Source organism: Rhinopithecus roxellana, chromosome 7 (genome assembly GCF_007565055.1).
Source record: "Rhinopithecus roxellana isolate Shanxi Qingling chromosome 7, ASM756505v1, whole genome shotgun sequence".
NCBI lineage: Eukaryota > Metazoa > Chordata > Mammalia > Primates > Cercopithecidae > Rhinopithecus > Rhinopithecus roxellana.
Genome location: NC_044555.1, coordinates 40,630,865 through 40,654,421, shown reverse-complemented (window position 1 = coordinate 40,654,421; position 23,557 = coordinate 40,630,865).

The window sequence follows — 23,557 nt, the reverse complement described above, 5'->3', positions numbered from 1 at the left end:
TTTTTCTAAAAAATTCATAGAGCAAGTAGTAAAGATAAAGAAGCTTTAAACAAGAATTAGAAGACTTTACATAAATAATATCTATATAATACTGAATTCAACAGCAGATTACATATTTTTTGAAGGACTAAAAAATAGGTAAGGAGATTATAGATTGCCTATATATAGATACTTTATTTATGACCAAAATGGCACTTAAAGCAATGGGAATCAAAGAGTCTTTTCAATGAATTGTGGTGAGAAACCTGGTTAAATATGTGGAAGAAAATGAAATTGGAACTCATTATTACACCATACACAAATATCAATTTCAGTTCTGGTAATACACAATAGTGACAGGTAAAAGTGTATAGACTTAGAATAAATTAAAGAAAAATATTATATTGAATTTAGAGTAGGGTAAGATTTCCTAATCAAAACATGTAAAGCATTCACCATAAAGGAAAACATGGTTGAAACCGAGTGGAGAAAAATGAAGAACCTCTGTTCAGCAAAAGACAGCAAAAAAGAATGAAAAGACAAGCCATGAAGTGAATGAATATATTTGAAAAAGTTATGACCAAAAAAGGACTAGTATAAAAATATGTAGGTCAGGCGTGGTGGCTCACGCCTGTAATCCCAGCACTTTGGGAGGCCCAGGTGGGCGGATCACCAGGTCAGGAGACCAAGACCATCCTGGCTAACACGGTGAAACCCCGTATCCACGAAACATACAAAAAATTAGCCAGGTATGGTGGCGGGCGCCTGTAGTCCCAGCCGGGAGGCTGAGGCAGGAGAATGGCCTGAACCCTGGAGGCGGACCTTACAGTGAGCCGAGATCGCGCCACTGCACTCCACCCAAGCAGAGAGAAAAAGAGAGAGAGATCCTAGTACAAAAATAGCAAAAGACATGAAGATATAGGTTGTGAAAGAAAATATCCAAATAATGTATAAAATTAAATTATAAAATGATTCTTAAATTCATTGGTAGACAAGGTATAGTAGCTTACACCTATAATCCCAGCATTTTGGGAGGCTGAGGTAAAACGATCTCTTGAGCCCAGTAGTTTGAAACCAGCCTGGATAACATAGTGAGATCCCCCTCTCTACAAAAAAAAAAAAAAAAAAAAAAAAAAATCAAAAAGAAAAATTAGAAAAATTAGATGGATGTGGTGGAATAGCAGCAGTTCCACCTAGCTATTCAGTTGGTTGAGGTGAAAGGATGGCCTGAGACCAAAAGGTCAAGGCTGCAGTCAGCTGTGATTGTTCCACTGCACTCCAGCCTGGAAAACAGAGTAAAACTCTGTCTTAAATAAATAAATAAATAAACAAACAAACACAAATAAATTTTTAAAAATCATTAGTATTCAGGGAAATGTAAATTAAAACCACAATGAGACAGCCGTGTATACCCCCATGTTTGCTCGCTAGCAAAATCAATTTTAAAAGTGAATAAATACAAAAATAACACTATCATGTATTAAGGATGTAGGGAAACACAATCTCTTGTAATCAGCTGGTAGGAATTTAAATTTCTATGACCAACCACCTCCAAAAATAATTGCTATTTTCCAGAAAATTTGAGGATATGTATATCCTAATACGAGTCAGTTCAGCTGAGTTACACATATAGAAAAGCTCCTGAACATTAATGTGAGACTACTGTTACAAAAATATTCTTAGAGATATTATTTGTAATTATCAGAAACTGTACATTTGAAATATTAAACTATAATGGTATTCTAAATTTTGATATATTGAGCCTAGGGAATATTATACAATAGTAAAAATGCAAATCAAAATGGATAAATCATATAAGCATAATACAGAGCGAAAAACCAGACAAAAAAAGAAACTTTTATCTTATGACAGTGTATTTTATACCTGAGAGTATTTTATACATGACCCTAACATACTCTTTGGAAATAAAATATGTGTATAAGTTGACACTTAAAAAATGTCCTGTAACATTAAGCCTCTAAGGACTAAGGCATTTTACTCTGGATTAAGTTATCATTATAATTAGCAGTAGTAAATTATTCATTAGACACACACACACACACACACACACACACACACACACACACATAGAGAGAGAGAGAATATTTAAATATGTAGTAGTAAATATTAATCTTTTATTGGAAATGCATTTCCTAATGAGATGGGTAGACTTACTTTCAATTAGTTTATGTACCTGTGAGTGATTATTACTTATTGCTAGAATGAGACTAAGTTAAACATAATTTCTATTTTTAATTTCAATTTCGATAGATAGAAGCACTGAGAAAACTCGTATAGAAGCACTGAGAAAACTCATACATGTAAAGAAATGGAAATTTTTTATAGCAATGTCACTCTTTAATCACTTTTTGACTAGTAGGTCAAAGATCTTCTGGTGATACATCATCAAAATTTATTTTTAATTATATATAAGATGACTTTAAGTAAAGAACTATAAATAATGTGACCTAAAAAACTGTTAACCTATCATTAGCCTTGTGATTTCTATTGTTAATTTTTTTTAAGTTTTAATTTGGTCTTGAGATCTCTCTCTTGAGAGTGGCTGTGTCAAGATAGCCACTCTACAGGAAAGTCCTGACTACAGGGAACATCAGGTTCAGGTGTGTCAGTTGGGTGAGACACAATAAAGCAGAGGAAATTTATTGTATTACTCACATATCTCAGAGAGGTTAGTGGTACCCACTGGGTATGAGGGAGGACTGATAAGAAGTTCAGAGCCCATCCACTAGTTGAGCAGGGAGCTCAATTAGTAGGTGGGGAGTAAGAAAGAGAGAAAGAGAGGACCTGTGAGACTATGCCTTTAATAAGGATCATAGGCATTATTCCTTAGATTTTTGTTGTTGTTGTTTTGTTTTACAGGGATTGTGGATTGGCTAGTTTAAAGAAAGCATGGGCAAGGAAAGGAGCTTAGTTACATAACTCAAGTGTTGATCATTAGGTTTAATTGTGGTCAGCAGCTGTGGGATATGTTGAGTTTTGCTTCAGTGAGATGAGGAACAAGGGGAATGTATCACAAACAAGCACACAAGGAGGAGAAGTTTTAACTAGGCCAAACATGAGGGGAAACTGCATCTCAAAAAACTTGTGTCAGGCCTATAATGGATGCCACAGCAGCAACTACATTAAACACATTTATGAAAATTAGAGTCATTAATTCTCAACAAGGACTGCATTATTTTGAGTTGTCTCTTGTTTGCTTTCTACACTAAGAGGCAGTGCACCATAATAAAATATGAGAATGGTAAGAGATAAGAGTGTTATCTGTGTTTTGCAAAGTGGAGGAAAGACAATTGTGAAATAGGATATATAGAAACAGAAATTTTCTCTTCATGAGCAGTGCCTTCTCAGGGAGCTCAACATCAGAAAACAGAATATTTTGAAGATGTGATTCTCTAAACTGATAAATGTAAAACTATCTGTGAATGCATTACTCTTGGAAAGCCTTCATATACTCTGGGAGTTCTGTACATGACAATAAGGACCATTAGACCAGGTCATGAGACATGACTGGGTTGAAGTTTGGTGTTTTCACAAGAGTGTACTCTTGATAGTGGTGGTTTTCAAAAGCTTATTTCAGCCTAGAAGCAAACATTTTGGGTAGAAGAATGGACACAGCCGGTGGATATTCTATCTCTTCTTCAAGTATACCAAGAAATAGTCCACTGAGAACTTCCCAGGTTATTTGAAATTAAGTAACAATGCTGAATTTTTTCAAAGCCTTCTGTTAAAGATATAATTGGAACACCTGCTCTAAAAAGGAAATAAAGGGTCAAAATTATTAGCATTAAATTTTATGTCTTATGATTATGTTGATATGGGAATAACCAGTAGGGTATGTATTATAGGGAGTGGATCTAGTTGACAAGAAAATGGACCAGAGCAGTGAATGGTCAGTATTCAGGCACTGGCACACTGTTTCGGTAATTAAGTGAAGGAAGGCAGAAATTTATTGGTTGATAAAAAAATAAAACTAAACCACAAGTGAGATAATACCAGTGAATACAACTGGGATACAAAGTCATAAAAATAAATCATTTGCCTTGTCTGGTTTGTTGCTGGATCATTGGCCTAGATATCATTAGAATTTCCTGGATTAGGTGAACTATTCAAATCTAAATTTATCTTTGTGGGTGAAATAGACCAAACATTGAAGGTTAGAGGGGGCATGAGAACAGAGAGTCTAGCAGGTCATTTACTTGTCTTAACTGTTTTATACATACCTATAAAGATATTTTTAAATAAAAGGCTATATTTTAAAATTAGAAATTTTGTGCATTGTCATTGGGAATGTAAAATGGTGCAACTTCTATAGAAAACTGTATGGCAGTTCTTCAAAAAAATAAAATTAGAATTAGCATATAATCCAGCAACTTTACTTCTGAGAATATATCCCCAAATAACTGAAATCAGGAATTTAAATGAATATGTTCACACTCATGTTCATAGAAACATGGTTCAAAAAACTAAAAAGTGTTAGGAATTAAAATGTCCCTTGATGGATGAATGGACAAGCAAAATACAGTATATGTACATAACGGAATAATATTTAGCCTTAAAAAAGGAAATTCTGACACATGTTGCATCATAAACAAACTTTGAAGACATTACGCTAAGTGAAGTGAGGCAGTCACAAAAGGATAAGTAGTAGGAAATTGTACTTATATGAGATTTGTACAGTAGTCAAATTCATAGAGAAAGGTAGAATGGTGGTTGCCAGAGACTGGATGAAGGTAGATATGGTGAACTATTGTTTAATTGGTAAAAAGTTTCAGTTTGGGAAGATGAAAAAAGTTCTGGAGATGGATGGTGGTAATTCTTCCACAACAATGTAAATTTACTTAATGTCACTAAACTGTATAGTTAAAAGTTGTTAAAATGGTAAATTCTATATTATGAACATTTTGTAACAATAAAAAAAGACTGTTGGAAATACTACTCGTAGTGTTGTTAGTTGCTTTAATACAGGATGAAACCATTCATTACAATTATGTAATTTTATGTTTTGAGTTAAATATTGATGACATTCTCTTGTTAATGCCAAAGAATGTTAACTTTCTTCAAAAGGAAAAGTGGATGAGCGAAAGCTTATTTAATACCAATTCTAATGGGAAAAGTATGATTGACAGCGGAATCCTCATCTGCTGTGTAAATCTGCCAACCCTGACACACATCAACAACTATTTGCAGGGACTAAAAAGACTCATGATTGCAAATATACCCTGTTGGTCCATTTTCTTACCAAAAAATTAGAGATCTGGCAGACTGAGATGACACTGAAAGCAAAAGGTTGAGTACCATATGTATGTAAAGCAAAGTCACCTTGTCACATTCCGTATTTGAACACTTTGAGAGCTAAAATGCAAAATAACTTCTATGTGTAACTTAATACTGAGAATGAAAATGTGAGGTTTGATAATTAACTTGATAACCAGTTAGTAAAATTAAAATGCATGTAAAACTGCACTCAGTTTGAAGCCAAACTATACCTCCCATAACCTCTGTTGGTTCCTAATAATAAGAATCTGAGGAATCTTTGAAAAACAGCTGCAGACACATGTATTTAATTTTTAATATTAAAACATTAATATTGCTTTTACTAGCATTATAGTTATAGTTTTCATGGATGCAAATCTTTGAATACTAAAAGTGAAAGACTCTGTTAGAAGAGGGTAATCATATTTATTAGAATACTGAATTCCAGCCTGTTTTTCAGGTTTGTCTTCCATCTTCTCTAGGGTAGTCCTTTGTCTCTTTGGTCTCTTCTTTGTACATCTTCTGTGTATATTTGACTCCCTTGTTCACATATACATCTTCTTTTCTTTTTTAATTTTTTATTTCCACAGGTTTTTGGGGAACAGGTGGTATTTAGTTACATGAGTAAGTTCTTTAGTGACGATTTGTGAAAATTTTGTGCACATATCACCTGAGCAGTATGCACTGAACCCAATTTATAGTCTTTTATTTCTTGCTCCTTTCCCACCCTTTCCCCCTAAGTCCTGAAAGTCCACTGTGTCATTCTTATGCCTTTGTATCCTCATAGCGTAGCTCCCATTTGTGAGTGAGAACATAATGTTGCTTGGTTTTCCATTCCTGAGTTACTGCACTTAGAATAATAATCTCCAATTGCATCCAGGTTGCTGAAAATGCCATTAATTCTTCGTTATTATGGCTGATATAAATATATATATATATATATCTCACAGTTTCTTTATCTATTGATTGATTGATATATTGATGGGCATTTGGGTTGATTCCACATTTTTGCAATTGCAAATTGTGCTGCTATAAACATGCATGTGCAAGTATCTTTCTTATATGACTTCTTCTTTTCCTCTGGGTAGATACCTAGCAGTGGAATTGCTGGATCAAATGGTAGTTCCACTTTTAGTTGTTTAAGGAATCTCCACACTGCTTTCTGTAGTGGGTGTATTAGTTTACATTCCCACCAGCAGTATAGAAGTGTTCCTTTTTCACTGCATCAACATCAACATCTATTGTTTAATTTTTATTTTTTATTTTTTTTTTATTTTTTTTTTTTTTTTTTTTTTTTTTGAGACGGAGTCTTGCTCTGCCACCCAGGCTGGAGTGCAGTGGCCGGATCTCAGCTCACTGCAAGCTCCGCCTCCCGGGTTTACGCCATTCTCCTGTCTCAGCCTCCCGAGTAGCTGGGACTACAGGCGCCTGCCTCGTCGCCCGGCTAGTTTTTTGTATTTTTAAGTAGAGACAGGGTTTCACCGTATTAGCCAGGATGGTCTCGATCTCCTGACCTCGTGATCCGCCCGTCTCGGCCTCCCAAAGTGCTGGGATTACAGGCTTGAGCCACCGCGCCCGGCCTAATTTTTATTTTTTATTATGGTCATTCTTGCAGGAGTATGGTGGTATAGTATTGTGGTTTTGATAGAATTTCCCTGATCCTTAGTAATGTTGAGCATTTTTTTCATATATTTTTTGGCCATTTGTGTATCTTCTTTTGAGAATTGTCTATTCATATTCTTAGCTAATTTTTTGATGGGATCATTTATTTTTTTTCTCACTAATTTGTTTGATTTCATTGTAGATTCTAGATATTAGTTTTTTTTGTCATATGTATAAATTATGAAAATTTTTCTCCCACTTTGTAGGTTGTCTGTTTATTCTGCTGATTGTTCCTTTTGCTGTGCAAAAGCTCTTTGGTTTAATTAAGTCCCACCTATTTACCTCTGTTTTTTATTAGATTTGCTTTGGAGTTCTTGGTCATTAAATCCTTGTCTAAGCTGATGTGCAGAGGGGCTTTACCAATTTTATCTTCTAGAACATTTATGGTTTCAGGTCTTAGATTTAAGTCCTTGATCCATCTTGAGTTGATTTTGTATAAGGTGAGAGAGGAGGATCCACTTTAATTCTCCTACATGTAGGTTGCCAATTATCCCAGCACCATTTGTTGAATAGAGTGTCCTTTCCCCACTTAAACGGTTCGACTCTGTGTCCCCACCCAAATCTCATTTGGTAGCTCCCATAATGCCCACACATTATGGGAGGGACCTGGCAGGAGATGATTGAATCATGGGGGTGTGTCTTTCCCGTGCTCTTCTGGTGACAGTGAATTGGTCTCATGAAATCTGATGGTTTTAAAAACGGCAGTTTCTCCGCACAAGCCCTCTCTTTACCTGCCACCATCCATGTAAAATGTGGCTTACTCCTCCTTGCCTTCTGCCATGATTGTTAGACCTCCCCAGCCACGTGGAACTGCGAATCCAATTAGACCTCTTTCTTTTGTAAATTGCCCAGTCCTGAGTGTTTCTTTATCAACAGCATGAAAACAGACTAATACACCCACTTTGTGTTTTTGTTTGCTTTGTTGAAGATCAGTTGGCTGTAAGTATTTGGCTTTACATCTGGGTTCTCTCTTCTGCTCCATTGGTCTGTGTTCCTATTTTTATACCAATACCATGCTGTTTTGGTGACTATGACCTTATAGTATAGTTTGAAATCAGGTAATGTGATGCCTCCAGATTTGTTCTTTTTGCTTAGTCTTGTTTGGCTATGCGGGCTCTTTTTTGGTTCCATGAGGTGCCTGGGACCCTCACGCAACATGATTTGTTGACCTAGAAAAATTTCTAGAAACCCTAAATCCCCAAAAAGCTGTAGAGCTCCTTTTAGTCTAATACATTATTTCTAAACTAAGACATCATAAACATGAATCTAGCAAAACTTAGAGTTGCTTTTAATCAGCAGTACATAGTGACCATTAATTATTATAACTGCTAACTTCTTGCTCCTGATTTCCCATTACACGATGGACAAAGATGTGATAGCAATAGGTCATTATTCTAATAATGTATTCTGTATATTCAGATGTTTAATTTAATTATTTAATTTCCTGCACTAAAATGTAATTGAGACTGTTATACAATGAAATAAGATAAGCTTATAAAATTCAGGAAAATATTCCAAATATTACTATAAATAGCACTTCCCATGTTCAATAATGTATAAACTAAGTCTTTAATGTTTATGCTTAATAAGTAATGAACTTTTGAAAAGTGAATTTAATTTAATGATAAGTGCAGTTAATAAGTTGCTTATATGGCAATAACAAATGTGAAAATAGTTGTTCAAATATAGAAACTTTACCTGAATAAAATTTTATATGTACCTAGTATATTTTAATTTTGTTTGTTTTTTGTATTAGGGGTATGTGTTTTAATTGTATAACACATATGATTATAACACGTACAAACTAGTCATTGTAAGAATTAGAATAACCTGCATGTAATGTAGTCATTAAGCTTGTTTACTTTACAATGTTAAGCATGATAGAATTTTATATCTCAGATGATATTATGACCTTGAACTTGCATAGTGTCTTTCACGCAAAAATCACAAAGCATTTTTGCATTATTCACAATTAGATGAAGTAGAGAGTTGGAACAGTTAACTTCATTTTACAGTTGGAAAAATATAAAGTTCAAAAAGGTTAAATGACTTGTTCAAAGTTGTAAAAGAAAGCAGTTACGACCCAGGGGGTAAATCCTAGTAAGATTATTTATATTTATTATTTTTCCTTTTTTGTCTAAAATACATATAACAAAATTTGCTATCTTAATAATTTGTATGTGTATAGTTCAGTACTAATGGGATTGATTTTGCATACATATGACAGAAATGACTAGTTTAGAATGTGAATGCTTTCTAACTTTAGCCTATCGTGAAATGTATATACTCTGTGTGTTGTTCATGTTATAGTTCTGATATTGGGTTTTGTTTTATAGTGCTTCATTTGCAGTCTATGAATTCTATATGATTTGGAGCTATATAAGATTGTCATTTTCTCACTTGTTTTATAATGTTACTTTTTAGTAATGGCTAGAACACACTTGTTAAATAGTTTAGTTGTCTTTATTACCTTGGGTTACCTTGCAAGTGGTCATCCTCTTCCTGTTAGGTTGTTGAGCTGTCCTCACTTCTTCCCCTTGTTTACGTGTGTGTATTTTGTAACACTTACTTTATATATTGCCTCTTTCAGGACGCTTCCCCTCACAATCTTCCCACTCCCATCAGTCTGAGTTAAATGTATGACACTACATATGCTGCTGTAGTAATAGATACAGTGCTCTGTATTGCCATCGTTCATTTACTTGACTATACCATTGCTAGCACAGAATGTAAACTCCTTAACAGAAAAAACTACATTTTATTAGTCTTTGTATCCCAACCACAAAATATAGTGCCACGTACATATAGATAGGTGCTCAGTTAATGGATACATAAGTGAATGTGTGATGAATTCTTCATAGCATCTATTACATTTCTACTTGTTCGGTTTCTTTCTTTGCTAAATTATAAGCTCTAAAAAGCAGGACTGTATCTATTTTGGTCATCATTTTCACCTCAGCATCTAGGTGCATTATAAACTCCCAATAAATGTGGAATAAATGACTGAGTGGATGTATGCTCATTCCTCTCAATTGTGCAACACAGAAAATTGAATTACAATGACAGCAGTTATAAGAGGTTGTGTTACCAGAGATCATTATGGGTGAACCTATCCCACAACAGAAAGTAAGTATGGCAGATCTCTGATTTATTGTTATAAGAGTTATTATTTAGGCGGCCCTCCAGTAATTATATAATCTCAGGCCTTTTCTGTACATGCACTTCTAACTGATTTTCAACATCAAAGATTAGAAAATATTGCCTGCCAACTAATAGAAAACTCTCACTTGCAGTTATGGAATGTGAAAGAAATTTTAAAAGATCATACAGAGATGAGATCCAGGAAAGCAGGCCCACTGTGTAATAACTCTTTTGTAATAACTTCTATCTTATCTCTAAAAGCTAATTCTATGTCCTATTTCTAAAGTACTTTACTTTCAAATAAATAGTAATTTATGCTGCTGTGCAGAGCAGTGAAGAATGAAAATATTTATATTCCCAGGGGCATTTGTATTTTAATAAAGAGCAGTTGAAAGTGAAAATAAACTGTTACCCAAAATCATTTATTATGAAATATGAAATATCAGGTAGTATAATAGATTGAGATAACTTGAGGGTGACCTTATTTAGGAGTTGGCAGGAACCCATATGATATTATTTGCAGGGTCTGTAGTAGATCATCATGTTCTTAAACATCTCTTACACTTAGTTTTTTTTTTCCTTTACCTAACATGTTTTCAGTAGCTATCCTGGAATGCTTTTTGGCATTATGTTCTCCCATTTGAAATGAAAATGTAATAAATAAGACACTTCAAGAAAATGAAAGGAAAACAAAACACAAGAAGAATCCCAGGCAAGGAGAAATATAGGGTTAGATAGCAGCAGAACCAAAACTGAAAAACCAGCTTAGAAGGGTAATACTACATAGAACAATAATTCTGAAGTTCAATCAACAGAGTATTTTTATTAGATACAACATACAATTCTTGTATTCATTTCGTCAGCACACAGGGGTGAACCACAGTTGGAAATCACATTTGTAACTCAAAATATGAATGAAAACATTTTTATCAAAGTATAATCGGGTTCTTTAATAAGCTGAATCTGAATCCAAAATCATCCTATTGGATATTTTAGTAAATACTGATAGCTAATTGTCACTATTCTTTGATGCTAAGTCATGAAGTTTCTCAGCGGAATGAGGAAGAAATCGTTTATCCAAATTTATATTATTTTAAGAAGTAAGCAGATGGTGTCCTACAAGGCATTATTGACCATAGCAAAGACTGTCCTAGAACGCAGTTTCCTCAATTATAAAACATTAAATAACAAAGTTGAGAGAAGCTTCGGAACCTATCCAGCTTGTATGTATTTCTGATTACAATGTGATGATTTGATATATATACACATTATAAAATGATTATCACAATCAAGTTAGTTAACACATCCATTATCTGACATAATTACCGTGTGTGTGCATGTGTGTGTGTGTGCTGAGAACACTTAATATCTATTCTCTTAGCAAATTTCAAGTATACAATACAGCATTATTAACTATAATCACTATGCTGTACATTACATCCCCAGAAATTATTTATTTTATAACTGAAAGTTTCTACTCTTTGACCGATACATTCCCATTTTCCCACCTCTAGCTCCTGGAAACAATATTCTCTTTCTTCTGTTTATGTGAGTTAGAATTTTAAGATTCCACATACAAATGAGACCATTTAGTATTTATCTTTCTTTGACTGGCTTATTTCACTTAGTCTAGTACCCTCCAACTTCATCCATGTTGTCACAACTGGCAGAATTTTCTTCCTTTGTATAGATGAATAATACTCCATTTTATTCATACACTACCTTCACCATTAGTTTGTTGATGAACACTTTGGTTGTTTCTGTGTCTTGGCTGTCATAAATAATATTGCAATAAATATGAAAGTGTAAATATCTATTTAAGATACTGATGTTGTTTTCCTTATATGTATGTCCAGAAGTAGAATTGGTGGAACATACAGTAGTCTTATCTTTAATTTTTAAAGCAATCTCCATATTGTTTTCATAATGGTTGTACAAATTTCCTTTCCCAGCAACAGTGTACAAGGATTCTCTATTTTCCACATCCTCACCAATACTTGTTATCTCTTGTATTTTTGATAATTGCCATTCTAAAATGTGTGAGGTGATATCTTATTGCAGTTTTGATTTGTATTTCTCTGATGATTAATTATGTTAATCCCCTTCTCATGTAATTGTAGGCTATTTGCATGTCTTCTTTGAAAAATGTCAAAACATTTATTTGGGTCTTTTACCCATTTTTAATTGGATTATTATTTTTATATTATTATTATCCCTATTGAGTTGTATGAGTTCCACGCATATTTTGATATTAGCCCTTTATCAGATATATGTTTTGTGTTTTGTTGATTTTCTTTGCTATAAAAAAGATTTCCAGTTTTATGTAGCACTATTTTTTTTTTTTGCTTTAGTTATCTGCACTTATTTTTTTTTCCTATTCAACTACTGTGTGTCTTTTTATTAGATAATTTAATCCATTTGTAGTTAAAGTAATACTTGAAAGGCAATGAGTTACTATTGACATTTTTCTAATTGTTCTTTGACTGTTTTGTACTTTGCAGTTTTTCATTTTTTCTTCCCTCTTCCTGACTTTCTTTGTGATTTGATGACTTTTTTTGGTGGTGTGATATGATTTCTTTTTCTTAATCTTTTATATATCTACTGCAGGTTTTTCTTTTTTGGTTACCATGAGTCCTGCATAAAACATTGTATAGTTATAATATCTCATTTTAAGCTGACGCAACCTAACTGTGATTGCATGCAAAATCTCTATAGTTTTACTTCTTCCTTCCTAACATTGTAGGTTGTTGATGTTAAAATTTATATATATTTGATATCATGTATCCATTAACAAGTTATTGTGGTTATAGTTATTTTAATGCATTTGTCTGTTAATTTTTATATTAAGATGAAAGTGATTTATGCACTATCATCATTACAACATCAGAGACTTCAAAATTTCATTATACATGTACCTGTATTAGTGGGTTTTACACACTGTTGTTTTAAAGTTGTTAGTTAGAACCCTTTTATTTCAGCTTGAAGAACTACCTTTAGCATATCTTGTAAGTCAGATCTACTGTTTGACTTCTTCAGTGTTTGTTTGATGAAGAAGTTATTATTTCTCCTTCATTTCTAAAGCACAGATTTGCTGTGTATAGTATTCTTTAATGGAAGATTTTTATTTCAATATTTTGTGTATATCATCCTACCTTTTTCTTGCCTGTAAGGGTTCTGCTGAGAAAATCACTTATAATTTTATGGATATTTTCTTGTATTTGATGCATCTTTTTTTTTTTTTTTCCTGCTTCCAAAATTCTCTCTTTGTCTCCTCCTAATGCGTCTTGGTCTTGGTGTAGATCTTTTTATGTTCAATCTATTTGGAAATGTACTCATGAAGCTCAATGTTCATTTATCTTCTCAAATTTAGAATTTTTTTAGACATTGCTGTAGTCCTCCCCACAACCTTATCTGGCATTTTGGTTTTTTGTAGTTTCAGTTACCTGTGGTCACGTCGGTACAAAAATAAATTATTACAGTACAATAAAATATTTAGAGATAGAGGGAGACAATATTCACATACTGTGCACTGATTAGCAGTTATTCATGAGTGTGTAACAAAGAGTAATTTAAGGTAAGCTAGTAAGAAGGTACACATGTCATTACACTATTTCTTTACCAAATTATTTTCAGGTATTCTCTAGAAATATTTATATTATGCAATGACAAACATAAGCTTTTATTAACTGAGTTAAAATAATTTTTATTTAAAGATGGAATCTAATCACTATTGTATGTACAATTGTAAATCAGTATATAAAACATGATTATTTCTATATGTCTATATTTAATAAGAAACGTTTTAAAACAATATTTTAATAGAGGAGTTCACACTTTTTAAAAATTTTATTCAATTATGAAGGAGACAATACCTAAAGGTCTAAAGGTCTGATGTCTAGAGCAAGATAATAGTTTCATCCACGTATAACATACACAGGAGCCCATTGAATGTATGTATCACAAATAATGTTCGGAAAAGCCCAATTTCTATCAACTCAAAAATCTAGCCAACCAAGGAAGAGAGCCACAAACTTACTATTGCTGCTTTTGTGTCTAGGAATCCCAAACTTTTTCAAATAGCTCTTCATCATGACTCTCACTTAAACTTATTACCTTATTCTGGTTATTCGTTGTTATAAATACCCTGAAAATACTTGCAGAATTTAATAGAAAATTATGAACCAACAGAATAGCAATGTGGCATTCTACATTAAAGGAAGGTGAAGAGAAGGTTAATAGAAACAACTAGTAAAGTTACAATGACACCATACATATTCAAAATAAAAGGCTTAACAATATTCAGAGTGCTTGTGAAATAAAGGAATTCGTTTTGTTTTGAGTTCTACAATTGTCTGACTTTTAAAGAATACTTTTCCCCAAATGGAAAGAAGCTGTATGGAAAGAAAGGAAAAATATAAGTAAGATGAGAGTAACAATGGGATTTCTTCTCACCAATGAGTCCAGGATGATATATGAGGCATGCAGTTACAACACCAGTTTCTAACTTAAGCCAGTTTCTGTCAGTGAATTAAGTGCATATTTATCCAATCACTAAACATTTCAAGACTTTAGTTTTGTCTTTGAAAAGCAGTACTTATCACACTGCTTTTCTCACTAGATTATTGTGAGACTTCAAGTAAAATATAACTGCTTAAGTAAATAGAAAAAAATGAGTGCTCTGATTTACAAAGTAATGTTGTGATAGCTAAAATAGTTAAATTGTCATGACTCACTCAACCTTTAGCAGCAAGCTTTAGCAGACTGCATCACGACATTTCCATGGAAAATTTCTCTAACGTGTTTGGCAGATGACATAAAGTAAGTAAATGTCTTTCTCTGTGGGATACTGTTACGCAGTCTACTGTAAGCTCTGAATTTATTCCAAGTGCCCAGTGCTGTCATCCTGCTATTCAGGCTCCTTCACTATGTCATTTTATTTGTAAAGCAGCACCCCATTCTTTAGAACATGGTATATTTTTTCTCATTTTCTCACCAATGCAGCATTCATAGTTTAGCACACATTTTACCAGTCCTTTGAGGCTTAGCTAGAGGTCTAGATCATCTTACACATTTATTCAAACACAGATAATCCTGGCAAATAATATTTTGGGGCCAGGCATGGTGGCTCATGCCATTTGAGAGGCCAAGGCATGGGGATTGCTTGAGCCCAGGAGTTTTAGACCAGTCTGGCAACATGGCAAAATCCTGTCTCTACAAGACATACAAAACTTAGCTGGGTGCGGTGATGCATGTCTGTAGTCCCAGCTACTCAGGAGGCTGAGAGGTGGAAGGATCCCTTGAGCCCAGGAGGTTGAGGCTGCTGCAGTGAACCCTGATCATGCCACTGCACTCCAGCCTAGGTGAGGGAGTAAGACTCTGTCACAATAATAATAACATTTTTGATGTTTGCATGTTCAAAACAAAGCTGTGTAGACTGATGATCGAACGGCTGCTCACAATCCTTAAATATATGATAAAAATATACGTTGCCAGGCCCAATTTCCAAGATTCAAAATGAATAACACTGGGATACAAATAAAAAATCTCTATTTTAAAGTAATTTCTTCAGGTGACTTTTCTGTGTAGCTGGTTTTGAGAACCACTGATACAGAAGTGCTGTGGCTTGAATGTTTATGCACCTCCAAAATTTATATTAAGGGCACCATATAAGGGCACAGGGTTTGTCCCTTCCACAATGTGAGAATGCAGCAACAGATACCATCTTGAGAACAGAGAGCAAGCCCTTAACTGACACCCAGTCCAAGATTACTGGCAACTGAATCTTAGAATTCCCAGTCGATAGAACTGTGAAAAATAGATTTCTATTTTTTTCAATTACCCAGTCCAGGGAAATAGATTTTCTAAAACCAACTTTATTTTTGAAGAACTTTCAATGCATTCACCAAAGAAACACAAGGAAATAAGGAGATTTCCATAAGACAATGTCTTCACTGTTATCTAACATTAAATATATATGGCAGCAAGACAAACGTCTATTATAACATCTCAGAAGTACACAATAAAGGAGGATGGAGGATAAACAGGTAGAGTGTGATGTCTTTTGTTCTTTTTTATTTTCAACATTTGTTTTAGGTTCAGAGGGTACATGTACAAGTGTGTTATGTGGGTAAATTACGTGTCACTGGGGTTTGGAATACAAATGTATGCATACTGTCCAATAGGTAGTTACTCAACCCTTACGCTGCTCCCACCCTTTTCCCTCAAGTAGACATCAGTGTTTATTGTCCCCCTCTTTGTGTCCATGTGTACTCAATTTTTAGCTCCCACTTATAAGTGAAAGCAGGTGGTATTTGGTTTTCTGTTACTGCATTAATTTGCTTAAGATAATGGCCTCCAGTTTGATCCATGCTACTGCAAAGGACATTATTTCATTTTTTTCTATGGCTGCATAGTATTACATGGTGTATATGTACAACATTTTCTTTATCTAGTCAACTATTGATGGGTGTTTAGGTTGATTCTGTGTTTGGGCATTGTGAAAAGTGCAGCAATAAACATACAAGTGGATGTATCTTTTTGGTGGAATGATTTATATTCCTTTGGAAATATACCCCTTAATGGGATTGCTGGGTCAAATCGTTTTTCTAAGTTCTCTGAGAAATATCTAGACAGCTTTCCACAGGGTCTGAACTAATTTATATTCCTACCAGCTGTATATAAGCATTACCTTTTCTTCACAGCCTAACCAACATCTGTTATTTTTTACCTTTTTTAACTTTTTTTTTCTGGAGACAGAGTTTTACTCTTCTTACCCAGGCTGGAGTGCAATGGTGTGGTCTTGGCTCACTGCTACCTCTGCCTCCTGGATTGAAGTGATTCTTCTGTTTCAGCCTCCCAAGTAGCTGGGATTACAGGTACCTGCCACCACGCCCGGCTAATTTTTGTATTTTTAGAAGAGACAGGGTTTCACCATGTTGGCCAGGCTGGTCTGGAACTCCTGACCTCGTGATCTGCCCACCTCGGCCTCTCAAAGTGCTGGGATTACAGGCGTGAGCCTGTATATATTTGTTGTTTTGATTTGCATGTGCCTGTTCACATACTTTGCCCAGTTTTAATGAGGTTTTTCCTGCTTTTTGATTTGTCTAATTTATTTCTAGATTCTGTGTATCCATTTTATGTTTTTTGATTTGAGGTTTCCACATGGTTTGCAAATAACATCTTATTTTAAACTGATGACAACTTATCACTGACTGCATAAACAAATAAAGATAAAATTAATGTAAACTCTACACTTTAACATCATCCTTCTCTTTTCAACATTCTTTGTTTCCATTTATATGTTATTGAGGATGGGACCTGGTGGGAGGTAATTGGATCACGGGTGTGGTTTCCTCCATGCTGTTCTAGTGATAGTGAGTGATCTATGAGAGCTGATAGTTTTAAAATTGTTTGGCAGTTCTCCCTTTGCACTCTCTCTGTCTCGCTCTCCTGCCACCACGTAAGATATGCTTGCTTCTGCTTTGCCTTCTGCCATGATTGTAAGCTTCCTGAGGCCTCCCCAGCCATGTGGAACTGTGACTCAATTAAACCTCCTTTCTTTTTTTTTTTTTTTTTTTTTTTTCTCGCTCTGTCGCCCAGGCTGGAGTGTAGTGGCCGGATCTCGGCTCACTCTGCAAGCTCTGCCTCCCGGGTTTACACCATTCTCCTGCCTCAGCCTCCCGAGTAGCTGGGACTACAGGCACCCGCCACCTCGCCCAGCTAGTTTTTTTGTATTTTTTAGTAGAGACGGGGTTTCACCGTGTTAGCCAGGATGGTCTCGATCTCCTGACCTCGTGATCTGCCCGCCTCAGCCTCCCAAAGTGCTGGGATTACAGGCTTGAGCCACCGCACCCGGCCTAAACCTCCTTTCTACACAAATTACCCAGTACCAGGGACCAATCCCAGAGAGACAGAGATATGTGACATTTCAGAGAATTCAAAAGAGCTGTTTTGAGGAAAATCAAAGAAATTTGAGACAACACAGAGAAGGAATTAGAAACACTATCAAATAAATTTACCAAAGATACTCAAAATTCGAAAAGAGTCCAGCAAAAATTCTTCACCTGAAAATTCGTTTGACATACTGAAGAATGTATCAGAGTCTTTTAATAGCAGGATTGATTAAGCAGAAGAAATAATTAGCTCAAAGACAGGCTATTTGAAAATAAACAGTCATAGGAGATAATATAAAAAAGAATAAGAAAGAATTAAGTACACCTACAATATTGTATTTGTCCATTTTCACACTGCTATCAAGATTGGTCCCTGGTGCTTTTTTTCAATATTTTTCGTGAAGTAATATTTTTCCGGATGGTCCGGATGTTCAACAGTGTCTGGGCATTAAAGAATTAGGTATTTATTATAGTCTTCACAGTCTAGGCTTGTTTGCACCCATTTCTTGGCAAGGTTGTTCAGGTATTTGAAGGGACTTGGGTGTTGTGATCTAAGTTTTCTGTCACTGTAGCCATATGTGCATTAGGGATCACCTCAAGCCCAGAAACATTGTGTTTTTTAAAGACTCATAGAAATACTGCCTTGGTAGTCTTAATTAACATCCAGAAGAATTCTCTGGATTACCTGGCAGAAACTCTTGTTCTTACTTTCTGCCAGACGAACAGAGCCTCTCTCTCTGCCGAGCTGCCTGGAGCTGTGAGAGGAGTAACAGAGGCACCTCTCTGACCACCACCTCTGGGTGTATGCTGAGTCAAATCTGAAGCCAGTACAACACTAGGTCTTGTGCAAGGTCTGGTGTAAATACTACCTGACCTCTGCCTATGTTTGCTCAGGGCCCTAAGGCTCTTTAATCAACAGGTAGTGGAGCCTGCCAGGCTGGTGACCTTCCATTCAGAGTGGCAAGTTGCCCCAGGCCCTGTGTAGGTCCAGAGATGCCATAGAGAAGCCAGAGCCTGGAGTTGAAAACCTTAGAAAGCTAACTAGTGGTATATTCTACTGCAGGTGAGCTGGCACCCAAACTGCAAGACAAATTCTTTTCCATTCTTCCTTCCTCTTTCCTCCTTTTTTTTTTTTTTTTTTTTTAATTTTCTTTTACAAATTACCCAGTCTCAAATAGTTTCTTTACAGCAGTGTGAAAATGGACTAATCCAGATAATTGGTACCGGCAGTGGTGCACTGCTATAAAGATAACCTGAAAATGTGGAAGCAAGTTTGGAACTGGATAACAGGCAGAGATTGGCACAGTTTGGAGGCCTGAGAAGAAGAAGGAAGATGTGGGAAAGTTTGTAAATTCCTAGGCACTTGTTAATCGGTTTTGACCAAAATGCTGATAGTGAAATGGAAAGAGACTATGGGGTTTTCTAGATATAGAATTACATCTTCTGTTAAGAGAGACACTTTGGTTTCCTGTGTTTCTGTTTGGATGTCTTTTATTTATTTCTTTTGCCTGATTGTTCTGGCTGGCTAGGAGTTCCAGTGCTATGTTGAATAGGAGCAGTGAGAGACGGCGTCCTTGTTTTGTTCTGGATCTCAAGGGCAATGCTTCCAGCTTTTGCCTATCCAGTATAATGTTGGCTGTGGGTTTGTCATAAGCGGCTTGTATTATTTTGAGATATGCTTCTTCAAAACCCAGTTTGCTGAGGATTTTTTAACAAAAAATAATATTGAATTTTATCAAAACACTCCTCTGGATTTATTGAGATGATCATATGGTTTTTGTTTTTAGTTTTGCTTATACAATAAATCACATTTATTTATTTGTGTATGTTGAACCAACCTTGCATCCCAGGAATAAAGCCTACTTGATTGTGGCAAATTACTTTTTGATGTGCTGCTGGATTTGATTTTCTAGTGTTTTGTTGAGGATTTTTGCATGTATGTTCATCAAAGATAATCACCTGAAATTTTCTTTCTCCTTTCTGTGTAGGCCAGGTTTTCATGTAAGAATAATTATTTCCTTTTAAAATTAGTTGTGGAGGAGTGTCTCCTCAATTATTTGAAATAGCGTCAGTAGGATTGGTACTAGTTCTTTATATGTCTGGTAGAATTTGGCTGTGAATAAATCTGATCAAGGGCTTTCTCTGATTGGTAGGTATTACGGATTGAATTTCAGAACTTGTTATTGGTCTGTCCAGATATTTAATTTCTCCCTGTTTCAATCTTGAAAGGATGAATGTTTCTAGAGATTCATCAATTTCTTCTAAGTTCTCTAGTTTGTGTGCATAGACAAGTTCATTATAGTCCCTAAGGTTATTATTAGTAGCAGTAGTAGTATTTTTTGTATTTCTGTGAGGTCATTGGTAATGTCATATTTGTCATTTCTGATTGTGTTTATTTGGATCTATTCTTTTTTGTTTTCTTCTTTAGTATAGCTAGTGGTCTATCAATTATATTTATTCTTTCAAAAAACCAACTTTTGTTTACATTGATCTGTATAAATTTTCATGACTTATTTTCATTCAGTTCAGCTCTAACATTGGCTATATTTTCTTCTACTAGCTTTGGAGTTAGTTTGCTGTTGTATTTCTCTTGATTTAGTTGTAATATTATATTGCTAATTTGATATCTTTCTATTTCTTGATGTAGACATTTAGTGTTACAAACTTTTCTCTTAATACTACTTTAGCTGCGTTGTAGAGATTTTCATATTTTTATCTTTGTTTTCATTAGTTTCAAAGAATTTATTGATTAATTCCTTAGTTTCTTTATTTACCCAAAAGTTATTCAGGGGCAAGTTGTTTAATTTCCCAGTAAAGGGATGGTTTTGAGATATCTTATTTGCATTGATTTCTATTCTAATGAGACAATGGTCCAAGAGTGTGGTTGTTATGATTTTTTTTTTAATTTTTGAATTGGTTGAGAATTGCTTTATGGCCAAGCATTTGGCCGTTCTTAGAGTATGTACCATGTGCAGATGAGAAGAAAGTACATTCTGTTGTTGGGTGATATGTTCTGTAGATGTGTGTTAGGTTCATTTGTTCAAGTGTTGTGTTTAGGTCTCAGATATATTTGTCAGTTTTCTGCCTCAATGATCTGTCTCATACTGTTGGTAGGGTGTTTAAGCCTTCCACTATTATTGTGTAAATATCTAAGCTTATTTGTAAGTTTCTAAGAACTTGTTTTATTAATCTGAGTGCTCCAGTGTTGGTTGCATATATATTTAGAATTGTTAAGTCTTCTTGTTGGACAATCTCTGTTTAAAGTTATAATCAATGTCTTTGAAAATAAAAATAATTGTTACATGATGACATTTGTCTTTGATGACTTCCAACTTTATTGTTCAGCTACTATATTTTATCTCTTGAACTTTTAATCTCCCTTCTCTCAATCTAATGTTAATGGCCCTATGATCTTCAGAAACCTTACTTAAATAAAATCATGGTGGTCTGTTCTCCTTGATTCCATAGTATTTATAGCAATTAAGGCAGCTTTAAAGCAATAATAATGATAAAATACAACAGTATGTTTAACAATGTATAACCATATACATACATAACTATGTATGTAACTATATTTACATATATAAAACGTTAAAACAACAATTACAATCAAATAATTCAGTGGCGTTACACACATTCACAGTGGTGTAAGATCATCACTACTATCTATTTAGAAAACTTTTTCATCATTACAAATAGAAACTCTTTAGTCATTAAGCAATAACTCTCCATTCCTCCATACCCCAACCCCTAGCAACCACTATTTACTTTATCTGTGAATTTCACCATTCTAGTTGGTTCACATAACTGGAGTCACACAATATTTGTCCTTTTGTATCTGACCTATTTTATTTAGCCTAACAGTTTTAAGGATTGTTTGTGTCGTGTCTTGTAATTGATTTCTTTTAAGGCTAAATAATATTCCATTGTATGTATATGGCACATTTAGTTTGTCCATTAATATGTTAATATACATTTAATTTTTTTGACTGTTGGTTATTATGAATAATGTTACAACGAACATTCATGTACCGGCACCTTTTTGAGTCTCTACTTTGAATTCTCTTGGTTATATACCTGCAAGTAGAATATTTGGATCATATGGTAATTCTACATGTAACTTCCTAAAGAATTGTCATACTGGTTCCACAGGAGCTGCACCATATCTGTTTCCACCACCAAAGCAGAAAGGTTTCAATTTCTCCATATGCTTTTCAACATTTATTTTTCATGTATATATACACACACACACACACACACACAGCCATCTGATGTGTGTTCAGTGGTATCCCATTAGGGTTTCGATATGCATTTTCCTTATGATTAGTTTTGTTGAGCATCTTTTCATACAATTAATGGGCATAAGTTCATTTTCTTTGAAGAAATGTGTGTTTAAGTTCAATGCCTATTTTTATATTGGATTTCTTGTTGTTGGGTTGTACAAGTTGTTTATTCTGCATATTCATATTCTATTCAATATTTTATTTAATGATATGTTCTCCCATTCTGTAGGTTGCCTTTTCACTGACTTGATAGGGTCACTTGATGAATAAAAGTTTTTAGTTTTGACGCGTTCTAATTATTCTATTTTTTTCTTGACTCTGCTTTTGATGTCATATCCAGGAAATTATTATCAAATCCAATATTATAGAAATTTTCCTGCATATTTTCCTCTAAGGGTTTTATAATTTTAACTCTTAAGGTTAGCTTTTGATCCATTTTCAGTTAATTTTTATGTATGGTATAAGATAATGGTCCAATTGCTTTTGAATGTGTATATGCAGTTTTCCTAGGACAACTTGCTAAAAAGAATATTTCACTTTGAATGGTCTTGAAATTCTAGTCAAAGAGTCATTGACTAGAAAACTTAGGGGTTATTTCTGGGCTCTTTATTCTATTCCATAGGTTCACATATTGCCAGTTTATTTCTTTCAAGTATATAACTTTAAATATATATATACACAAACACACACACACACATATGTATATTTATATATGATGGGTCTTCAAAAAGTTCATAGAAATGTATATTATGAAAAAAATGCATGGATTTCAAAAATTTTTATATATAAATAAACTCATATTAACTTGTTAGAACATGTCTGCACAGGATCTAGTTAAAGGCACCAAGAATTATAAGACATCAATTTGAAAAGAACCCCTATAAGAGCGACATAAATTTTGCTAAAATTGAAGCAAGAACGAACAACAAATGTGTCATGAAGCCTGGGTGAAATAATGGTAAAATCACTGATGTTTTCCTAAAAGTTTATGGTGACAATCCCCAAAGATATTACTAGTTTACAAATAGATAGACTCATTTTAAAAAGAAAAGAGAAAGTGTTGAAGATGAAGCCCTGAGTATCAGATTATCTACATCAATTTTTGAGAAAAAAAAAAGGATCTTGTTTGTGCTCTAATTAAAGAAGAGCAATAATTAACAGTGGAAATAATAGCTAACACAATAGAAATATCAATTAGTTCAGCTTACACAATTCTGACTGAAAAATTAATGTTGAGCAACCTTCCCGCTTGATGGGTGCCAAAATCATTACATCCCCATCAGCTGCAAGTCAGAGCAGAGCTTTCAAGAAAAATTTTTAGTAAGT